The 21,243-nt window shown below is 38.6% G+C and overlaps 1 long non-coding RNA gene across 1 annotated transcript in view; it reads right to left on the reverse strand.

Moving 5' to 3' along the window:
• Positions 1–20,284, reverse strand: part of LOC126951973 (uncharacterized) — a 43,216-nt gene extending 22,932 nt beyond the window's left edge. Inside the window, exons 1-2 of the long non-coding RNA XR_007724751.1 lie at positions 19,861–20,284; positions 977–1,132 (exon numbers count right to left, since the gene is read on the reverse strand). This is a non-coding gene — a long non-coding RNA (uncharacterized LOC126951973). The remainder of the gene's footprint in view (positions 1–976; positions 1,133–19,860) is intronic.
• Positions 20,285–21,243: the final 959 nt, after the last annotated feature.

The raw sequence follows: 21,243 nt of genomic DNA on the forward strand, positions 1-21,243 counted from the left end.
TCATTTTTGTGTCCCCATGGTCCAACACAGTATCTGGCACATAGGCCTAATAAGTCAATGTTTAATGAATAAGTGAACTGCAAACTTTATATATTAGGATAAATAAAAATAATTGCTACTAAAGTTACAACCCTAGAGTCCATCCATAGCTTTTCTCTTAAACAAAATTATTGTTATTAAATATGCCAATGATCTCAGTATTTTGGTTCAGCTGGTCATAGTCCATAAAAACTTGAAAAATTGACCCTGAGATCCAAGATGTAAACAAGTTATCAAGTATTAACCCTGTAATCTGTGTGCCCCAGGCCACAGAGATGCTGCTCCTTCAACATCCTTAGATCCCAGCAAGCATTTAGGTAAACCAACTAGGGAATGAAAGGTAAAGAGTAGAAGAATACAGACCCACTAACAAGACCAAGCTCCCAATACAAAATGGAAGGGAAAGTATACCCGCAAAAGTACTGCAACAGTGGGTACATAGTAAGTCCCCAGCAAATGCAGGAGGATTCCCATAATTAGTATATATGCATAACGTTTTATTTGCTAATAAATCCTGACCATGTGCAAAATTCAGCTGCAATTTTCTTTGTGTTTCATTTTTAAATAAATCACTGTTTTTAAAATTCTGACCAAGTTAATTTGTTTTTTTATACTCTTAATAGCAAACTTGTCCAAGGGTCTAACTTTCTGGAACTTTTTTTTCACATTTTTAAGGAACAAATAGTACACTGTTATTAGAATTCAGAGACAGTGCTAAATTAATTTATTTTATATTTCTCTCTGGACACAGCTGAACCTTACAAACATGCAACAGCCAACCTGCCCAGCACCAGGCGGCACATGGAAAACCAGCCAGATTTCTCTAAAATCATTGGTTAAGAGAGACTGTCATGGCTCAATAGTATTTTGTGTTTCTGATACTGACGCAATCTCAATGCTAGATGAACTTATTCTTAGTGAGAATTTGGCTGCTTACCTCTGGAAAGATCGTCTGAAAATAACCTAATGTGTTCAAGGTTCCTCTTAGTGTGATTAAATAATTTCCAAATGGCTGCTCCAGGGTGAAAGAGGTTTTTTTTCTTTCTGGAAATAACTTCACCCTTTTTTTCAACCGCAGAATGTCATCCTCAATCTACAAAATAGATCATAAACGAAAACATTAAAGTAAAAATCAAACCTTATATGTACATCAAAGATTCAGCCTGTGTCAAGCAGTGGCAAGCTTTACAAAGAAAGGAAAGAAGAAAGCCAGCACTCTTTGGAATAGAAGTGCTCTAATCCCTTACTAAAAACTCTTTGATTTAAACATGTGGTCTAAATACCGTAAGCACAGGAGTATCGTACAATTAGAAACACACTTCAGGCAAGAATTTTAAAAAGACATATTTATGCAGTTCTGTACTTTACTCAATCTAAAGCAAGGTTAATCATTAGGATTAGTTTACATGAAAGTGGCAAACTGCCTCTGTGTTTTTTTCTTGAATTTCCATGGTGAGCAATAACCAAAAAAATTAGTATTCCATGTTATTCATGATTCTCCTATTTCACAACTTTATCAGTATCATTTGTAAAAAGAAATTACGTTTCTGTGGTTGCTACTGTGTAAAGTCATTAAACAATGCAAGCAAAAAGCTTATGATAAAAGCAGCATGCTTTCATTCTATTGCCAATATTCCACCAGTGAAGGCTGAACATCTATCCAAATCATGTGGGGAGGGCTGAGATGCATGAGGGTGGAGAAATAGTTGAGACCACTGCCCACTGTTTGAGAATATAATGTTCACAACTCATTTTCAGGAAGCCATGCTCTCTGTGTTTCAATAACAGTGATGAGTTTGTCTTGAGTCATCCACACTCTTGCCCAGATGTTTCTGTGAGTCAGTGCTTAATTTTTAACAAGTACATTCCAGGAAAACAAACATATAGCACAAGATATTTATATTAATTTTTTAATGTTTATGAAAATCAACATGATATCAAATTACTATAATTTCTAAATAATCTCCTATAATTATGTATAGATTTACTCCACAAAATGATTTAGGTCATCAGTATTTTTTAGCACTGGTGGCTAAGGACTCATGCTGACTTCTAGCAGCTTAGCAGGGACTCTAGGTAACAAGCAGCTTAACAGGACAATTTTGTATTACTCATCATTTTATTCATTCAGTAAAATGATCTCATTCATCCACTGGGGTCATTTTACTGTGATTCCCAAATCCTTCAGGGCCACACAGATTTTTGACCCTTTGTTTCACAAGATAGGAAGCAGAAAAGATTTTCCAAGTTGGCTGCATGCTTAGCAAGATTATAGACTATTCTGATAAATCATTCTATTCACATTAGGCTGCATGGTCGTCTTTTCAAGGCAGTTTGTTTGAGTATCAAGTCATGATCATGGGGACTTTTTCATAAGTTAGTATGTTCTAATCAATGAAGTTGAGAGATGACAGATTAATTTGGAAATGAAACCAATGATTATCATTCATATCAACTTAAGTCATAATTACTCTTATAAATGCAAACTATATAATTAAAACATTGCTTGAGAACAAAAACCAACCTTGCTTTATTAGGGTGGTGTGCAAAGGAATATAAACTGAGCCAATAGAGTCCTTTTTGGGGACTGATGCTTAAGATTACAGAATATAGCCAGTGCAGTCTGTGTATGAGAATCTGAAATATTAGGCAAGGCCATGTCACATAATTGAAGAACTGTCACAACCAAAAATGGCTGCCACTTTTCTGAAAAGTCACACTGGGGAAGTGCTAGAGCCAGCCAATCCCTCTGCAGATCTCACACTTAGTGACAAGACCTGCTGAAACTCTGACAGGAGAAAATTAACAACAATAGACATAGAAAAAACAATTGGAATATTTCAGAAAGTACTATGTTGCAGGAGTACTACTATGAACTTCAGTGGCCCTATTAAAAACCCTCTTCTAGAGAAGTCACGCTAGAACGTGCAAATTTACTTGATTTTTGTTAAAACCAAGTCTTAGTGAGTTAAAATAGGGAGTCCTCCTAAACTGTAGGACCTTCCTCTTTCTTGTCCTGCTCTATTTACATTGATTGCCCAATAAATAGAGGTTGTACAAGACAGAAATCATGAGATGCTTAGCATAGTTAATACTAGCAGTGGGTTTATAATAATCTGTATATCTATTTGATTATTCAATATAAATACTTAGAACCAGGAAGCTTAACTTGAAAAGTGGTTTTATTTAGAAAAGCAGATGTGTCATAGATAGATAATTCCTATCCTTCCATTATTATATGAAATAGAATTTGTAAAGAAAATATGTTGTTACAGAAATTCATAAAATATTTTTAAGCAGAGGACATTATCACATCTGCATTTTGAAAAATATTTTTGAAAGGCAATCTATATTGCTTTGAAGCAATTTGAAGAGTTTGAAGAGCATAAAATCAATTAAAAGTCTATTTCAATGGACTCGGGAAAGCAACAGCCTAAGACTGGACTCTTATCTGTTTGATCTGTGCCCCAGCCCACCACCACCCCTTACTCATCCACCACTGTTGGTAAAAGTTGAAGTGAAAGCCAAGTAAATATTCATTGCAGCTAAGGTAGCTGATATGGTTTGACTGTGTCCCCACCCAAATCTCATCTTGAATTGTAGCTCCCATAATTCCCACATGTCATGAGAGGGAGCTAGTGGGAGGTAATTGAATCATAAGGGTGGGTCTTTCCCATGCTGTTCTCATGATAAGGAATAAGTCTCACGAGACCTGATGGTTTGAAAACGGGGAGTTCCCCTTGCGCATGCTCTCTTGCCTGCTGCTATGTAAGATATAATTTTGCTGCTCATTCATCTTCAACCATGATTGTGAGGCCTCCCCAGCCACGTGGAACTGTGAGTCAATTAAACTTCTTTCCTTTATAAATAACCCAGACTTGGGTATGTCTTTATTAGCATCATGAGAACAGACTAATATTGTAGTCATCCAAAGTGTCTAATTAGAGTCAAAACTCAGGAACAAGGGAAGGTGATGGGCAGAGAAAAGACCAGCCCCAAATCACATTTTGGAAAGAAAGGCAGGAGTTAGAGGACTGAAGTGCCAGAACTTAGCAATGAGCAGTTATTTTTATGTATATATACTCTAAGTTCTGGGATACATGTGCAGAACGTGCAGGTTTGTTACATAGGTATACATGTGCCATGGTGGTTTGCTGCACCCATCAACCTGTCATCTAGGTTTTAAGCCCCACATGCATTAGATATTTGTCCTAATGCTATCTCTCCCCTTGCCCTCCCATTCCCCAACAGGCATTGGTATGTGGTGTTCCCCTCCCTGTGTCCATGTGTTCTCGCAATGAACACTTTTTAATGGAGGCAGTAGGGAGATCCTGCTGTCAGCTGCTGGTAGAAAAGAAGCTCTCAGGGAGAGATGAGGCCAACTTGAAAAGCAATAGTACAGGCAAGCATTCTTGCGGGCTGAAAGACCCATTACAAATGTGGTGGAGAAGCAACCACAAATGTGAGTGCTTGATGTACTGGAGAACAAAGCACAGTGCCACAATGATTCTGCATGCAGGTGTGGAATGGGGGAAGTTGGACACCTTTCCCATGCTTCTATTTGGCTCCAAAGGTTGAATGATCCCAGACCACCAGACCATATTCACAGGAAAGTTTAAAAATGCAACTAATATCAGAATAATAGGTTTCTGTATTATTGTCTAGTTAGGATTGTTTCATCACCTACTCCAATTGCGCAGACAATTTGGAATAGACTAAACCTTTCTCTCATTTCTTTTCTATTTTCATATTTTATTGACTTTCATGTACTCACAATGTATCAAATATTTAGGATTTCATTATCAAATAAATATCATAATGTTTATTTTTAAAGTTACTAAAACTAGACTTAGTTGATACAAGTTCTCACTATGATTGCTTTTTTATGTTTTAAAAGTAATTTGGAAATGGCAAGGATTTTGAACGTCTTGAGCACAGCTTCAGAGGTACATAGTTTAGTTTCATGTGTAGACTAAAATTTAGATAGAATCCAGTTAAACATTTCAAAGGAGTTTGTGTCATACATAGAATAGTCAAGGAAAGCACTTATCACATAGAAAGGGGGCTAGGAGCTTTACAGAAATTAAACTTCAACGGGTATCAACACTTATTTTTTATTTCTACCGTCTCATATGTTGTTTCCTTCCCTAAAAATTACAAAAACAGATAAATATAAAATACAGATTTTTATATAAAGGTTTTAATATTATAATTTAATCTTAAAAGTAGCCAATTTATTTTTAATATTTTTATTGTGACAAAACATATATCATAGTATTTGCCATTTTAGCCATTTTAAAGTGTACCATTCAGTTGCATTGATTACATTTACAATGTTGCACAATCATCACCACCATCTCTTTCAAAACTTGGCACCCGTAACAGTACCAATTAAACAATAACTCCCCATTCCCTCCTCTCCCTATCCCTTGGTAACCTCTAATCCAATTTCTGCGTCTAGTTGTCTAATCTAGATATTTAATAAAAGGGAAGTTATACAATATTTATTAGTTTTTATCTGGCTTGTTTTACTTAGCATAATGTTTCCAAGGTTCATCCTTGTCATAGCACGCATCAAAATTTGATTACTTTTTATGGCTGAATAATAGTTCATTATATGTGTGTACCACATTTTATTTACCCATTCTCCTGTTGATGGACACTTCACTTGTTTCTACCTTTTGATTATTGTGAAAATTGATGCAGTGAACATTGTCATACAACTATCTGTTTGAGTCTTTTTTTCCAATTATTTTGAATATAAGCCTATGATGGGAGTTGCTGGATCGTATTCTGTGTTTAACTTTTTCAGAAACTACCAAACATTTTCGCAATGGTTGCACCATTTTATATTCCTGTTCACAATGTAAAGGAGGTTTCAGTCTCTCTACATCCTTACCAACACTTCTTATTTTGCTTTTTTTAAATTATACCCATCCTAGTAGCTGTGAAGTGATAGTTCATTGTGATTTTGATTTGCATTTCCATAATTACTAATGCCAATTTATTTGCAAAAACTACCTTTAATACAATAATTAATATTTTGTGCTTCTAAATGTTCATTACTAACATTTTATTTTCTTAGGTTGCCTTTAAAACTTTATATCCTTAGATAAATATTTTAAAATGTGTTTTATAAGAGAGAATACACTCATTGGCATTTTTAATTTGCAATATATTCTAGAGCCAACATTCAGCAATATCGTGATGAAAATATAGTTTTATTAGGTTGGTGCAAAAGCAATCTTTTTAAAGTACAAATACGCATGAGGCATTTCAAACAAAACTGACAGCAGCAGAGAACACCTTCAAATCCAGATACTGTCACACTTTTTAATAACAGCTTCTCATCCACCTGATTTAAATAATATATAACACTGTTACAGTTCTATGAGAGACTCTTTCAAAGGTTATATAAAGGACTTTTTCCTTCTATTGTTCCCTCCTTGACTAAAAGTACATGCCTGATTATTTAAAAATGTAAATTTATTTTAAAATACCTTAAGAATGTCATCTAGTCCCTAAAACTTTGTAATACACACACAAAAAAATTGCCTGTCTTTAAACTTAATCCCCTTTCCAATTCATGCCTGTGTTCATATTATTTTATTTCTCTCGAAGTGTAAATATTGGAATTTATTTTTTAGGCACTGTTGTGCATGACAACCCGGAATTAATTATCATACTTTAAAATAAGCAAAGTGAGTCAACGATTATGATATGTAGATAACTTCATAATTAACCTATAATTTAGATATCCAGTAATTTAAATGCATTAAACTATGTACTCTGTGTAGAGACATGCAGATTACCCGTTCCTGATATTAACATATAGCTCCCTCCAAAGAACTTTTTGTTTTCATAATTTATTCTCCATTAAAGTACATATTAATTTAATATTTCCTAATTTCCTAATTTGTACTAGTGTGGAGAAAGAAATGAGTAATGATTGAACATACTGTGATTAAATTATATTCAGTAGTCCAGTGACTATGAAATACACACATCTCATTTCTTAATGGCATTCCATTAAAAGTTTTAAAGCAAGGAGTAATGGAAGCTTTTCTGTCTTCTCTTTTTAAAAATGAAACTCACTTAGGAAAAGGATTGCCAATTTATCTTTAAGGTTTTCCTCTTTATCTGTTTCCAACAGCCACACTCACCAACAAACCTCTCCCACTCAAAAGCATTGAAATAGACATGCTGCAAATGCGCAGGATGTAGGTCTATGATGTGAACACAGGAGTGGGTTGCTTCACTTCCCGCTCCTTCTGGAGGATTAAACAGATACTAATCCTGAAAAATACACAGAGAAAAGCTTCTTTCCCAAAACATATGCTCACACACAAATCATTGTAGTAGTGAGCAGGGGAGGATCCTTTATCAGCCCTAACTTTAAAAAGGGGAGGGTGGCTTTTACTTACTATCATCCTAGTTTAAAACATAAACGATTATTGGTAAGTTGAAAATACCTATTGTCCAGAAGCCCCTAATGAATGCCGTTCACTAGCAATTCTTTAAGTAATAATGTGTACCAATGGACTGAATATTCACCAAAAAGACAGAAAATGGAAAGATCTGGCCTAAAAATAAAAAGCTGGCAAGTGTTTTACACTGGTCTGAACTAGTCTTACATCTAGTAAAGAGGATAAAATACATCTTGACAGTATGTAAGCATCTTCACCACTTGGCTAGGATGTGTCATCTTAACAACAATAAAATAAATAAATATATATTATATATAAAACAAAAAACCAATGGCAAAAATATAAACTTAGAATGTTTGCCTTTGCTCCTAAAGGAAATTGCTAAATCATGTCTGATTCTGAGGGACTTAACTTACAAAGTGGGATAAGAAAACATAATACCATCTTGCAGCAATGCCCCAAAGTTTCTGTAAGGTCATAGTGAGCAAAGTACTGACCAGGTGCACTTCAGCTTGCCCAAGAGAACTGTAACACCCAATTCCCCCTAATGCTTAAAAAAGGATGTGTCATTGAGGGAGCTCCATCTTTGTTTTTCTTTCAGACATGACTGCAAATTCCAGGACAAGCCCTAAGGAGCGAAGTCAGGAGACTCTCAGGCAAGAGCTTTTCACTAATTTACTCTCTCTTAATTGTAAAGAAGAGGTCATTTAAGTGATCAAAGGGGTTCTGCTGTTAGCTAAGTACCTGAGAAATCCTAAGGAATATATGAGTTCTCTCTCCCTATCTCTCTATATTCAAAGGCATATCTGAGAGTGAGATAAGGAACTAGTTCTCTGCTAAATATCTTGACCAAAAGAAATGCTTGGATATTTTCATCAGTCATAGTACATCACCTGGAGTTCTCATTTGCAGTAATTAGGAAAATGAAAATAATGGTGCTTCTAAACATCAAACATACACAAATACTTCCATCTTCTCTTGATAAACTGGCATAGATATCTCAAACAGGAATGTATTTTCAGTTGTTTTAGGTACAACATGTATAATAATGAGCATGCTATGCTATATCTTTTACTATACCACACTTAGTTTTGTAATTTTATATTTCATAGGTATTAGTCTGTTCTCATGCCGCCAATAAAGACATACCTGAGACTGGGCAATTATAAAGGAAAGAGGTTTAATAGACTCACAGTTCCACATGGCTGGGGAGGCCTCACAATCATGAAGGAAGGTGAAGGAGGAGCAAAAGGACGTCTTACATGGTGCCAGGCAAGAGAGCGTGTGCCGGGGAACTTCCATTTATAAAACCATCAGATCTTGTGAGACTTACTCGATACCACAAGAACAGTATGGGGGAAACTTCCCCCATGATTCAATTATCTCCACCTGGCCCCAACCTTGACATCTGAGGATTATTACAATTCAACGTGAGATTTGGGTGCATACAGACCTAAACCATATTGTCATATAAATACCCCTAGACCTAATATTCAAGGATTTATTTAAATCCATCTTCTCCAGGTTTCAGGAGCAAAGAACTTCCCTTTTAATATATAAATTAAAAATGCAAAGACCATTTTTTTCCACATTAGGAATCTACAGTCTTGCTGGTACTCAAAAGAGATATCTCACATTTGTCTTTGCAGCCAGTTTTCACCTACAATGACTACTTAATCACTGCTTCACCTTTCTCAAGTCTTCATCCAATGTCTAACAATAACTTTTTCCAGACTCTTACTTCTCAAGTGAGCATAAACAACGCTATTAATTCTTCAGTGCATGGTTAAAATAAGGCTGCGGCGTTCAACAAAAAAATTTTATTACTCTTATTTTCTAGCAAAATCAGTGATCTCCAAACCCAAAGAATGGCCCAGGGAACACAAAACAAATGCCTAACGACCATCCAAAACCAAAATAAACATTGTCTTCCCCCGGGTCTAGGTCAGAAAAGGGAATTATCCTAGACCTCTGTCTTTATTGAAGGCTGACTAAACACTGAACAACAGTGTGGTGTCTATGAAAATCACCACGGCTCACCATATTTATGACATCTCACTGATGGGACCTAGTGAGTAGGAAGTAGCATGTATGTATCCTCAATACCTTGTTAAGAAATGTGCATTCCAGAGTACAGATGATAAAGTACCAGGAAATCCAGGGAGCTGCAACCACAACAAAATTTTAGGCATCTAATGTTTGAACTGTTCCTCTCAGATCCACAGTGAAATGCATGTTGCCTTATTTTGTACATCCCATTGTAAGAGAAAGTCACAACACTTGGTTGCCTCTTTGAACTTTGGAGGCACTCCATACTGCATTTGGATATTCTGCTCTATTTACCAGGTAGCCCATGAGGCTGACAGCTTTGAGTGGAATCTGTACGAGTAAAGACACTAAAACTGGATTCAGTTGGGTCAGGCCCCATTGTAAGAAGCCATGTTAACTAGTCTCTATGAACTATTGTGCAGTAATCTGTTATGCCATAACAAATAACCCCAAATCATAATTATTTAAAACCACAACAATCATGTCTTTAACTCACAAATCTGAAATTTGGGCAGGGCTTTGTGGAGAAGACTCATTCCTCTTCTACTATGTCTGGGCCTCAGATGAGCTAACTCAAATGGCTGGGGGACTGGAATCTTTCCATGTGGTCTCTACCTATGATCTTTCCATGTTGCTTACATTTCCCTACAGCATGACACCTTTAGGATATTTGAATTTCCCATATGGATGCTCAGGGCTCTAAGCGGGAAAAGTAGAATCTGCCGGTCCTTTAAGAGGCTATCCTCAGAACTGGCTATGCATCACTTCTGCCATACTTTATTGGTTAAGCAAGTTAATAAGCTAGACCAGATTCAAGCAGAGAGGGATTAGGAAACTTTTCAGTGAGTGTTGTAAAGACTATGCAGCCATCTTTAATCTATGATAGTCAATGGATCCAATAGCACTCAAATTACCTGTGGCTGAACAGGTTTCTGTAACAACCCTATGGTAGGCCTTAAATTCAAAATCATAGCTGTGGACAAAGGCATGCCTCCTTTTTTTTTTTTTTTTTTTTTTTTAAGACAGGGTCTTGCTCTGTTGCCTAGCCAGGAGTGCAGTGGCACAATCTCGGCTCACTGTAGCCTCTAACTCCCAGGCTCACACCATCCTCCCACCTCAGCTTCTGGAATAGCTGGGACTACAGGCACTGGGTCACCAGGCCCGGCTAATTTTTGTATTTTTTTGTGAAGATTGGGTCCCACCATGTTGCCTAGGCTGGTCTTGAACTCCTGGGCTCAAATGATCAGCCGGTCTTGGCCTCCCAAAGTGCTGGGATTACAGGCTCTCCTTAACAAGTAGCTGCTCTCTTTTTGAGAAATGGTTCCTGTCTATGGCCATACCACCCTGAACACACCTGAACTCATGTGATCTTGGAAGCCAAGCAGGGTGGGGCCTGGCTAGTATTTGGATGGAAGAAACAGCTCCTGGCTTGTCGTTAAAATCCCGATACAGTTGAAACACATGAATACAGACACCAAGTGATCAAGTGAACTGAGCATGACATCAGGTGGGTGTTATCTGATATAGTATAGACTTACCGAAGACAGGCAGGACTAAATAAGCCTCTGTTTCCAAGTGGGAAAGATATGTACTTTATCAGGCTTTGGCAGCTCCTGAATGTGTTCACAGTAACATGGGTGGGATCTTCACATTCCCAGAATGTCTGTATTAGTCCATTTACATGCTGCTAATAAAGACACACCCGAGACTGAGTGATTTATAAAGAAAAAGAGGTTTAATAGACTCACAGTTCCAAATGGCTGGGAAGGCATCACAATCATGGTGGAAGGTGAAAGGCACGTCTTACATGGCAGCAGGCGAGAGAGAGAATGAGAGAACCAAGCGAAAGGGTTTTCCCCTTATAAAACCATCAGCTCTCATGAGACTTATTCACTACCACAAGAACAGTATGGGGGTAATCACCCTCCCTCCTCCTGTGATTCAGTTATCTCCCACCGGGACCCTCCCACAACATCTGGGAATTATGGAAGCTACAATTCAAGATGAGATTTGGGGGGAGACACAACCAAACCATGTCAATGCCTAATCCTGCTGCATGTTAATAGTTAGCCCTCAGGACATACCTGGGCCTCATTCAGAATTCCCTCTGACTAGTTGAGGAAAAAAAATGAAAAACAAACCTCAAGTCTGGCTTACAGATGGTTCTTCATGGCATCCTGGCACTACACAAAACTGGATCGTTACGGCTCTGCTTTTACCATTTTGAGTGGTCTGGAAGGTCAGTGGGAATGGAAACACCTTCAAGTGGGAAGAACTTCAATTACCATATTCCTTATCTATTGTGTTATCTAGGGTAAATGATTCTTACTATCAAGGAGAGAGGTAGGATTGCTGACGTATGACTGGAGATAAGGAGGAGAATGTCTATCATTCAGGAAATCCTGCTAGTTCCTTCCTAGTCTGCCCACATGCAGTTGAAGGAGTGAAGGAAATAAGTCAGCATCTTATAAAGGCAGGATCCACAGTGCAAACTTCTCAGGGATAAATTTCAAATGAACTGTCAGCTCAAGAAACTTTCCAATAAAGGTGTTGGCTGAAAACAAAGGAAATATGAAATGAGTAGTTAAAACAGAAATTATTGTATATCAAACATGACCTCATGAAAAGCTGTAAAAATGAAAACTATCATGAGGACCCCTATCTTTTTCGTTGGCCTGTTATGTTCTCATTTTTATATAATTCCTTTTATTTTCCACTCTCCCTTCTACCTGTGATTTTATACAGGATGTGTAGGTAATATCTCAGTGCACAGATTACAGGATACCAAAATACTGCTGAGTTATAAACTAAAAAGAGGATACACATAAAGCAGAAATTAATGCAAGAACTGATGAGACTGTGTCATCACTTTCAAAGAGATGGTTTGTTTTTGTTTGTACAAGGAATAGATGCATTATGTTAGGCAGTAGCACTTTGAAGTTATGATGAGTTTATTTGGAACTTCAAATATCAGAAGATGGAGAGGGATGAAATGTTGCAAAGTCCAAAGGATGTAGTGGGGCACAGATGATACATTGACTCACCCAACACCAATTCTATCCCTCTCTTGGGCTTTCCTTCCTATATTGCAGTGACTGGAAATGGAATTTGCACACTAACATACCAAAGGAGCATAAACCTTATTTTAATAAATGCAAACAGTATCATTGTGTGAAAACCAACTTGTATTCATGATTGTTCAAAAGCTCTTAGCCAACAAGAAATAGAATTTAACTTCCCTAACCCAATAGAAGAATTAACCAACCACAGTAGCAAAAAATCACACCTCACGTTGAAATATAAAGGCATTCCTATTATCATATATGCTATTCCAAACTAACACAATAAATCAAGAAAAAGAAATGAGATATAAATATTTAAATAAAAAATGTGTCATCATTTTCAAGTGACACATTTGCATACCAAGAAAATAATAGTAATGAAAACAATTATAATACCATTTAACATTTATTAGGCCCTTATTATGTCAGACACTTTACTAAGCTGTTTATCTATATTAAATAACTTAATGAAAATAAATTAACATAAACTACATTTTTATCAAAAAGATAGATTCTTTAGATAAAATATTGTAAATTTTTTAAAGTCTGGCAAGTATTTGGATGTGTGCATAACATACACAATAAAATAATGTTCCTTTAAATAATAAAACGTTTTTTAAAAGAAAAAGTCTAGTTCCCAAAATAAATAAATGGATTAAAAAGCCAGGAATAACCAAATAGATGATGGATAATGCCTATATGAAGAAAATTGGAAAATATCATTGAAAGACATAAATGGTCAAATGGCAAGATATGCCAATGTCTTAGAAGAAAGAATTTAATATGATACATATTTCACTTCTCCCCAACTTTATATATATAATTCAATGCAATCTAAATCAACATAGCAAGAACATTTTTGCTAAACATTGACAAGCTGATTCTAAAATGCATGTGAAAAAGTACATGTATAAGAATAACCAATAAATTAAATGACAAAATACTAAATAAAGAAGCAAGACTTATTTTATAATAATGGCAACTAAACCATTTTGTTATTCCACAGGGAGAAACAAATATATCAATGGAGACAACTTTGGAAACAATGGAAACAAAGAACCAAAAATAAACTTGCACATAAACAAAAACTCCATATATGACAAGCACAGCGTCATGAATTAAGTCAGACGGAAAAATAAAACAAAATACAATCCTACATGCATTAAATAAACGAGTACATAAAACAAGCCAGTAGTTCAAAACTCAGAAAAAAAATAGAAGAATATTTTGTGACATTAAGACAGGGAGAAATTTCTTAAAGAAGATGTAGGAAACTCAAATCATAAAGAAAACACTACAAAATTAACATATTCCCCATGATGACATAATTATAAACAAGGCTAAGAAATAAGCAATAAAGATGTTTGAAACATATATAACATGCAATAAGTAATTTTTTCAGAGTATATAAAAAACTCCCATACATGAAAAATTGAAAAATTAGTAGAGCATTTGAACAGCAATTCACTGAAAATGAAACTCAAATGGGCAGCAAATAAATTTTCCATCTCATTGGCCATTAGATTGGGTGCATATAAATGAGTTTTGGAAAATGGGATATGGGCAGAAGTGATGAATGCCACTTACGGTTCTGGGAAAAGAAGGAAATAAAATGGAGGAGGAGAAAGAAAAAATGTAAGAGGAAGAAGAGAGGGTAGACAAAGAGAAGGAGGAAAACAGAAAGGAAAAGAAGGAAGAGAAGTAGAAGCAACTGTCAACTCCGCTCTCTGATCCTCCCGCTAGCTTTCCCTCTGCTAAAACAAAAGCGAAGAAAATGTATTCATGATGGCAGAGCTAAATGATAAAGGATGGCCACCCCTTCCCCACCTGCTTCTTACTTGTTATGCAAGAAATTGTTTAGTGTTTGTTACCTCAGTATAGGCTAACCCTAACCTAATACGACACTCAACCTGGTTTAGCCACATTGGCCACATCCCAGCTAATGACAACTCCATCGCTTGAAATATTAAAATAAAACACTTGATGCTCTTTCCACCTCCTCTTTTTCTTTAACATCCAACATCCAATCCATCAGAGAATCTTATGGTTCTGCCTTCAGAAGACATTCAGAATCTAACTTTGACAGACATCTTCCAAGTGGTCATCATCTGTCTCTTCGATTATTGCAATGGTCTAAAAATTATTCTCCCTGCTTCCTTACTCATTCTCCTATAGTCTAATCTCAACCCAGGAATCATAGTGATTCTCTTGTAATGTATGGCGGAATTTCTGGAACGTGATTATGTCAGCAGTGTAGTTGTTTTAAGTGTCCCAAACTTGTCTTGAAAACCAAATAGAGAAGCTAGTATAGCTGAGATGATGGGAACAACAGCCCCAAGAATGTGGGTATATCCTGGGGACAAGGTAGCTACAGCCGCAGGACATGCACGATCAACAGTTGTGGTGAGAAAGCATGAAGTGAAAGACACTAAATAGCTTAAAAGTCATAAAAATCAAAAAGTCGGTAAGAAATAAATGTGACCCCCTCCCCCCCCCCCCCCCCCAAAACACACACAAAAAAAGAATTTGCCCTGAGAGGAAATCTGGGAAGAAAAAGATATCTAAAAACAATTCATGATATTGGAAAAAGTCCTCACAGCCTCAGAATTGCAGATCAGCGCCAAAATGACACAGATGTTGGGGAAACTAACATGGGTATGGTGGTTCTGGCCTTCAATAAAATCTCACACACTTCCCTCCAGTAGGACAAGGCCTCATTCCACTGGAAATAGCAAAACTGAAAAAGGAAAGAATCATGAGAATGAAAGGAGAGAGACAGAACGAGAGAATGTTTGAGAAGCTCAGAGAAAGGAGGTATCAGGAATTACTTTAAGAGCAAATGCTTTTGAGCTGCTCTTGCCAACAACAACAAAAAAAAGTTGCTATGTGAGATGATGGATATGTTAATTTGCTTCACTATAGTAACCATTTTACTATCTACATAACATCATGCTGTAATCTTCAAATATACACAATCCAATTTTTTTAAAAAAGAATTCAGAACATATAGGAAAATATTTATCATTGTTAATGGATAAATAAAAATAGAGCAAAAATAATAAATGCAAGACCTGATGCTGAGAGCACAGCCATGGATGACAAGACAGTGGACCTCACAGATGAGTGGCAGGGAAGCCTTTCTTTCCTTTTTTTTTTTTTCTTTTCTTTTTTTTTTTTTTTTTTTTTTTTGAGACAGAGCCTCACTCTGTCGCCTGGGCTAGAGTGCAGCAATGGCGCGATCTCGGCTCACTGCAAACTCCGCCTCCCGGATTCAAGCAATTCTCCTGCCTCAGCCTCCTGAGTAGCTGGGATTACAGTCTCTGGCCACAACGCCCAGTTAATTTTTTGTATTTTTAGTAGAGACAGGGTTTCACCATGTTGGCCAGGCTGGTCTCGAACCCCTGACCTCATGATTTGCCCACCTCAGCCTCCCAAAGTGCTGGGATTACAGGCATGAGCCACCTCGCCCCGCCAGAGAAACCTTTCTTAACCAGATACGGCTTAGAGAAACAAAGCGACTCGTAGAGAGAGGACATATTTTTAACCTTCCCTGATAAAAACAGAGAAAAAAATTCTTAAACTGTGCTACAAAGAAAGCTACCTTGTCTTGTCTTTCTCTTATTAACCCAGAAAGTTCCATCTTATTTTGTTCCTCGTTCAAACATTGTGGGGAAAAAAAAAAAAAAAACTTTCTAGCACCATACCAAATTATTACAATAAAAAGTTAAATGAGGCCTTAATAAAATTAAGAAAGAATTCATCAGTAAAATGAGGTCATGAAACAGATGAAAACTGTAATATAACATTTAAGTATTAGAGAAGAATGAGAGCTTTAACAAAAACAGCACAAACAAGCAATAGAAAAAGCTCAGAACAAGTGAATAATCAGTAAAAAAAAATTAAGAAAAAAATAAAATAATTTCACAAAAGAGGACTAAATTAGAAAAACACAAAAGCAAAATGACACCATAAAAGGTACAGTAAAGGAAATAAGAACAAAGAAGGAAGAAAATTGAGGGGAAATGAAACGCATTTTTTTAATGATTCAAACAAAGGTTTTGAGAATTATTTGCCTGATAGGCAGAATAATGACCCCACAAAGATGTCTACATCCTAAATCCTGAGGCCTATGAGAGTTGCTTGGAAGGCAAAAGGACTTTATGTGGTTAAACTGAGGATGTCCCAATGAAGTGATTATTCTTGATTATCCAGGTGGGTGCAATATCATTACCAGGGTACTTAGAGGCAGCAGGTTTAGAGTCAGAGGAGAGGTGACGATGGAAGGAAAGATTCTAGGAATACAGGCCCTTGAGTCAGGTCATAGAGACAGCTTCTAGAGGCTGGAAAAGGCATGAAACTGATTTCTCCCTGGAGCCTGCAGAAGGAACACAGCGCTGCCAACCCATTTTAGATTTCTGACTTCCAGAACTGTAAGAAAATAAATTTGCGTTGTTTTAAGCCACTAAGCTTGTGATAATTTATTACGAACATCAGCAATAGGAAATGAATACAATGTGAGAGACATAGGACATAGGAAACCTAAGGGCCAACATACATAAAATTGATGTCTTCAAAGAAGAAAATAAAAATAATGAAAAAGAAATATTTAAAATTATAATTGAAAAATATTTCCTGAAATAAAATATTAAAAAGCACAACACACTGTGTGTCAGATTTTGGGGTCTGGGTCCAGCCTATGCTGAAGTCCGAGGGGAGTGGGTGGATGAGCAGCAAGAACACTCAGGGGGCCGTAGGCAGGTAAAAGATGATTTTATTCAGCAGCAGCTCTCATTAGCAGCTTTCTCACACTAGCTCTCTACACTGCCTTTATCTTGGCTGTTTGCTCGGGCTCTGTGGCTCCTGCCACCCCCACACCTGCAGCGGCATGGCCAGCTCTCCCTTGCCTTCAGAGTCAGCAGCTTCACTCTTTCTCTCTCTGGGCACCAGCACAAGCCATGCTGTGGCTCACCTCTGTCCATCTGCAAGAAGGACAACTCTGGTTCTCTTTCTCTCTTTCTCTGGGTGCCAGTGAGCCTGCCATGTTAAGCCATGTTGAGCCAAGCCGAGCCTCAAGAGCCCCTGTATGGTGTTAGCAAGGCAATTATACCTTTTACAGACAATGGTGGCTCAGAGCCAAGTATGAACTTACACAAACAGGTTATATAACAAATGGAGGTGTGCACCTGTGCCCCAAACTCACTGAGTCAGGCAAGCCTGGATATCTGCCTCGGCCTATTCCTTGACCAAAGCACATCCATGTACCTTACACTCCACGCTCTAGGCCGAGGGAGACATAGACCTTGGACACACAGGTTTAATACACAGGTTTGGCACAAAGGCCTGACATATAAACTCTGGGCCTGATACGTACACATAGGCTTGACACATAAGCCTCACACATAAGCTCTGGGCATGCAAGCCTGATATACAGGTTTGGGCACACAGGCCCAATACATATACATAGGCTTTGATAAACTGTCCGGCTATTGATGCAGATTACCATAGGTGTCACCTGCTTGGTGATTACCATTCACACTGCCCTGAGTTTAGCTTATTAGCTACTTTGCCGACACCTGGTTTTAAACCATATGGTGTCAGTACTAGGCTGTTGTCAATACTGCAGCAGCAGCAGTAAGTACTCTGGCTAGTTCTATCTGTATACCATGCCCCACCAGGAGTGAGGGTATGCCCTTCCTTACGGTAAAGGCTCAGGGTCTAGGGGTGCCTCAGGCCCCATGGCCTTATCTTGCATTAAGGATATAGACCCTAAAATCTCTTGTAACTCTGCTGCTAAGGGACTTGTACTCAGTGTACATTACCGCTCTAAGTAGGCGCCCCACTTCGCTAAAGTGGATGTCTGTACCGTCCCAGTTTGAGGGGTTGTAACCCGTGAACACACCACCTTGCTGTCAGGTAAGTCATCTGCACGACGACTGTAGCCCATCCCGCCACACTCTTATGAGACTGACAGGCACCATATACAGTTACTAACCGTGTTCCCAGTCCCAGGGGATGGTTATCCATGAACATACCCATCCTGCTATTAAACTGTTTCTTTCTTAAGGAATACCAGAGCTCAGCTCCCTTCCATAGTGGGGACTAACAACCCACCGGAGCGTCCAAGCGTTCCATGCATTGCTGTAGGCCCTAGCCCAAACTATCTGTGGTTACATGTACTTCTAGTGTAAACGGGCACCCTTGGTTAGAAAGGCTGTCTCAGCCTTATCATCCCAATCTCGGGCAAGAGAGGTGTTGCCACTTCTCAACCTGCAAGAGAATTAGAAGTTAACATAATGTCATTAACAAAATCATGACACATGATGGGGCTACACATTGCTGCAGCAACACTGTAAAAGTTCATAGACGCCCTGAAATGAAGGCAAACTGTTTCAGGCACTCGGTGGATTGTCTCAGTTCAGTTGTCAAATGGTCCATTAAGTCCCTGACAGACAGCACAGCTGCCAAGCCATGCAAAACATCCGCCCCCAGAGTGTCCTCAGCTATGGGAGAGACATACACAGTGCGTAAGCGGAGAGCCAAGCGGCCAACGGCAAGATGCAGAGATGTAGGTTTCACTTTCACTGACCAGCCTGTATAGCCATTAATAAACGCAGCTCCGCCTGAAAACTTATCCAGATTCAGGGACCAGTAGATTGCGAAGTCCGCATGTGGCTCTGGTTGTCTGGTTCCCCACACAAGCCAGGCATCTCGGCCAGTTCTCTTATCAACCAGAAAAGGCTTTACACTTCCGCCAACTGCAGCAGGTACTTTTTGAACTGGAACTCTTGGGCAGGACCGGGTTGCTCAGCAATGTCCTCCCCAATGACTTGCATTAAGTTTGTACATGACTACAGATGTTACTTACTTCACTCCTACAACTCAGTGGGGGCACAGGGATCATAGGAAGTGTGCTCCACCACAGTAGACGGGCTCTGGGCCCACCCTTGGGGCCCAACAGCTGCTCATGCTCTACTTTCTGACGGGTCACTGGGCGAGCCTGCAACGGAGGTTCTTCCTCCTGTGCTGGGTCCCGCGGGGACTGGGCATGCACTTCCCGCAGCACAGTCACAAACGCCCATCTGACTCTGCGGCAAAGGCATACTTCTCGGTGCTGGGCACTTCCAGGTGCTTCAGCTCCTTCTCCACACTCACGAGAGACCGCTCCACCACCTCCCACGTTTCCACTGGGGCCCATCCAAGCAGCTCCGCTGCTACCGGCTACCACCGGCTACTGCAGCCACATAGCCGACCCGGGAGCTCTCAGGGGCTGAAGACCCACTCACCTCATCCCATCCTCATGGCCAATTGTCAGATCCTAGGGTCGAGGTCCAGCCCATGCTGAAGTCCGAGGGGAGCGGGTGGATGAGCAGAAAGAACACTCTGGGGGCCGTAGGCAGGTAAAAGATGATTTTATTCAGCAGCAGCTCTCATCAGCAGCTTTCTCACACTAGCTCTCAACACTATTCGCCTTTATCTCGGCTGTTTGCTCGGGCTCTGTGGCACCTGCTGCCCCCACGCCTGCAGCTGCATGACCAGCTCTCCCTCGCCTTCAGGGTCAGCAGCTTCACTCTTTCTCTCTCTTGGCACCAGCGCAAGCCATGCTGTGGCTCACCTCTGTCCCTAAGACAGACAGCTCTGGTTCTCTCTCTCCCTTTCTCTGGATGCCAGCACACCCATCATGTTAAGCCATGTTGAGCTGAGCCGAGCCCGAAGAGCCCCTGTACAGCATTAGCAGGGCAATTATACCTTTTATAAGGTATAACAGTGGCTCAGAGCCAAGTATGAACTTACACAAACAGGTTATATAACAAGTGGAGGTGTGCGCCTGTGCGCCAAACTCGCTGAGTCATGTAGGCCTGGATATCCGCCTCGGCCTATTCCTTGACCAAAGCACATCCATGTACCTTACACTGTGTACCTGAGAAAATTGACCAAAATTATGAACATCATGTCATATTCTAAGCAATGATTATTATATTCTTAAAATGAGTTGGAAAATCCCTGTGGTATCCAGACAAGAAGTTAAAATCACTTACGAGGAAACAACTATCAGATTGATGTAAGAATTCTCAATAGCGACATTTGTTAGAAAAAGAATGTAGCCTTTTAAAAAATAATTTAATGGGAAGAAAATATGAGATGAGAATTTTATGTCCAGCCAAAGTCTTCTTCAAAATAAAAGCCACAGACAAACAGCTATAAATATGCAAGACGTCAAGGGATGTCATTCTCATAATTACTTCCTGACAAATCTACCAAAAAACCAAAATCTACCAAACACACGTCTGTTAAAGGTTTAGGAAATATTTAACTTAGTGGAACTAAGGTTATAAGATGGAAAACTGGTGAAACAATAATCTGTACTTTTTATATGTTCAAATATTAACACTAACAAAAATACAAGGTAGGAATAATGGATAGTGAAATAAACTTTTCTCATGTGCATTAACGGGAGGTAAATATTACTTGAAGCTAACAAATGAAGTAGTACATGCTTAAGCATATTTAAGACTTAAAATACATCTAACAGTTAACAATATATAGTAAATTAATAAATGAGGTAGAAGCATGAGTAATTTGTGATGTAATGATGAACACTAAAATAACGCTAGTGATTAAACTTGGAAGGTAGGGGCAAAAGTGAGGGACTAACTTTAGTCTTATTT

Source organism: Macaca thibetana, chromosome 4 (genome assembly GCF_024542745.1).
Source record: "Macaca thibetana thibetana isolate TM-01 chromosome 4, ASM2454274v1, whole genome shotgun sequence".
Taxonomy (NCBI): domain Eukaryota; kingdom Metazoa; phylum Chordata; class Mammalia; order Primates; family Cercopithecidae; genus Macaca; species Macaca thibetana.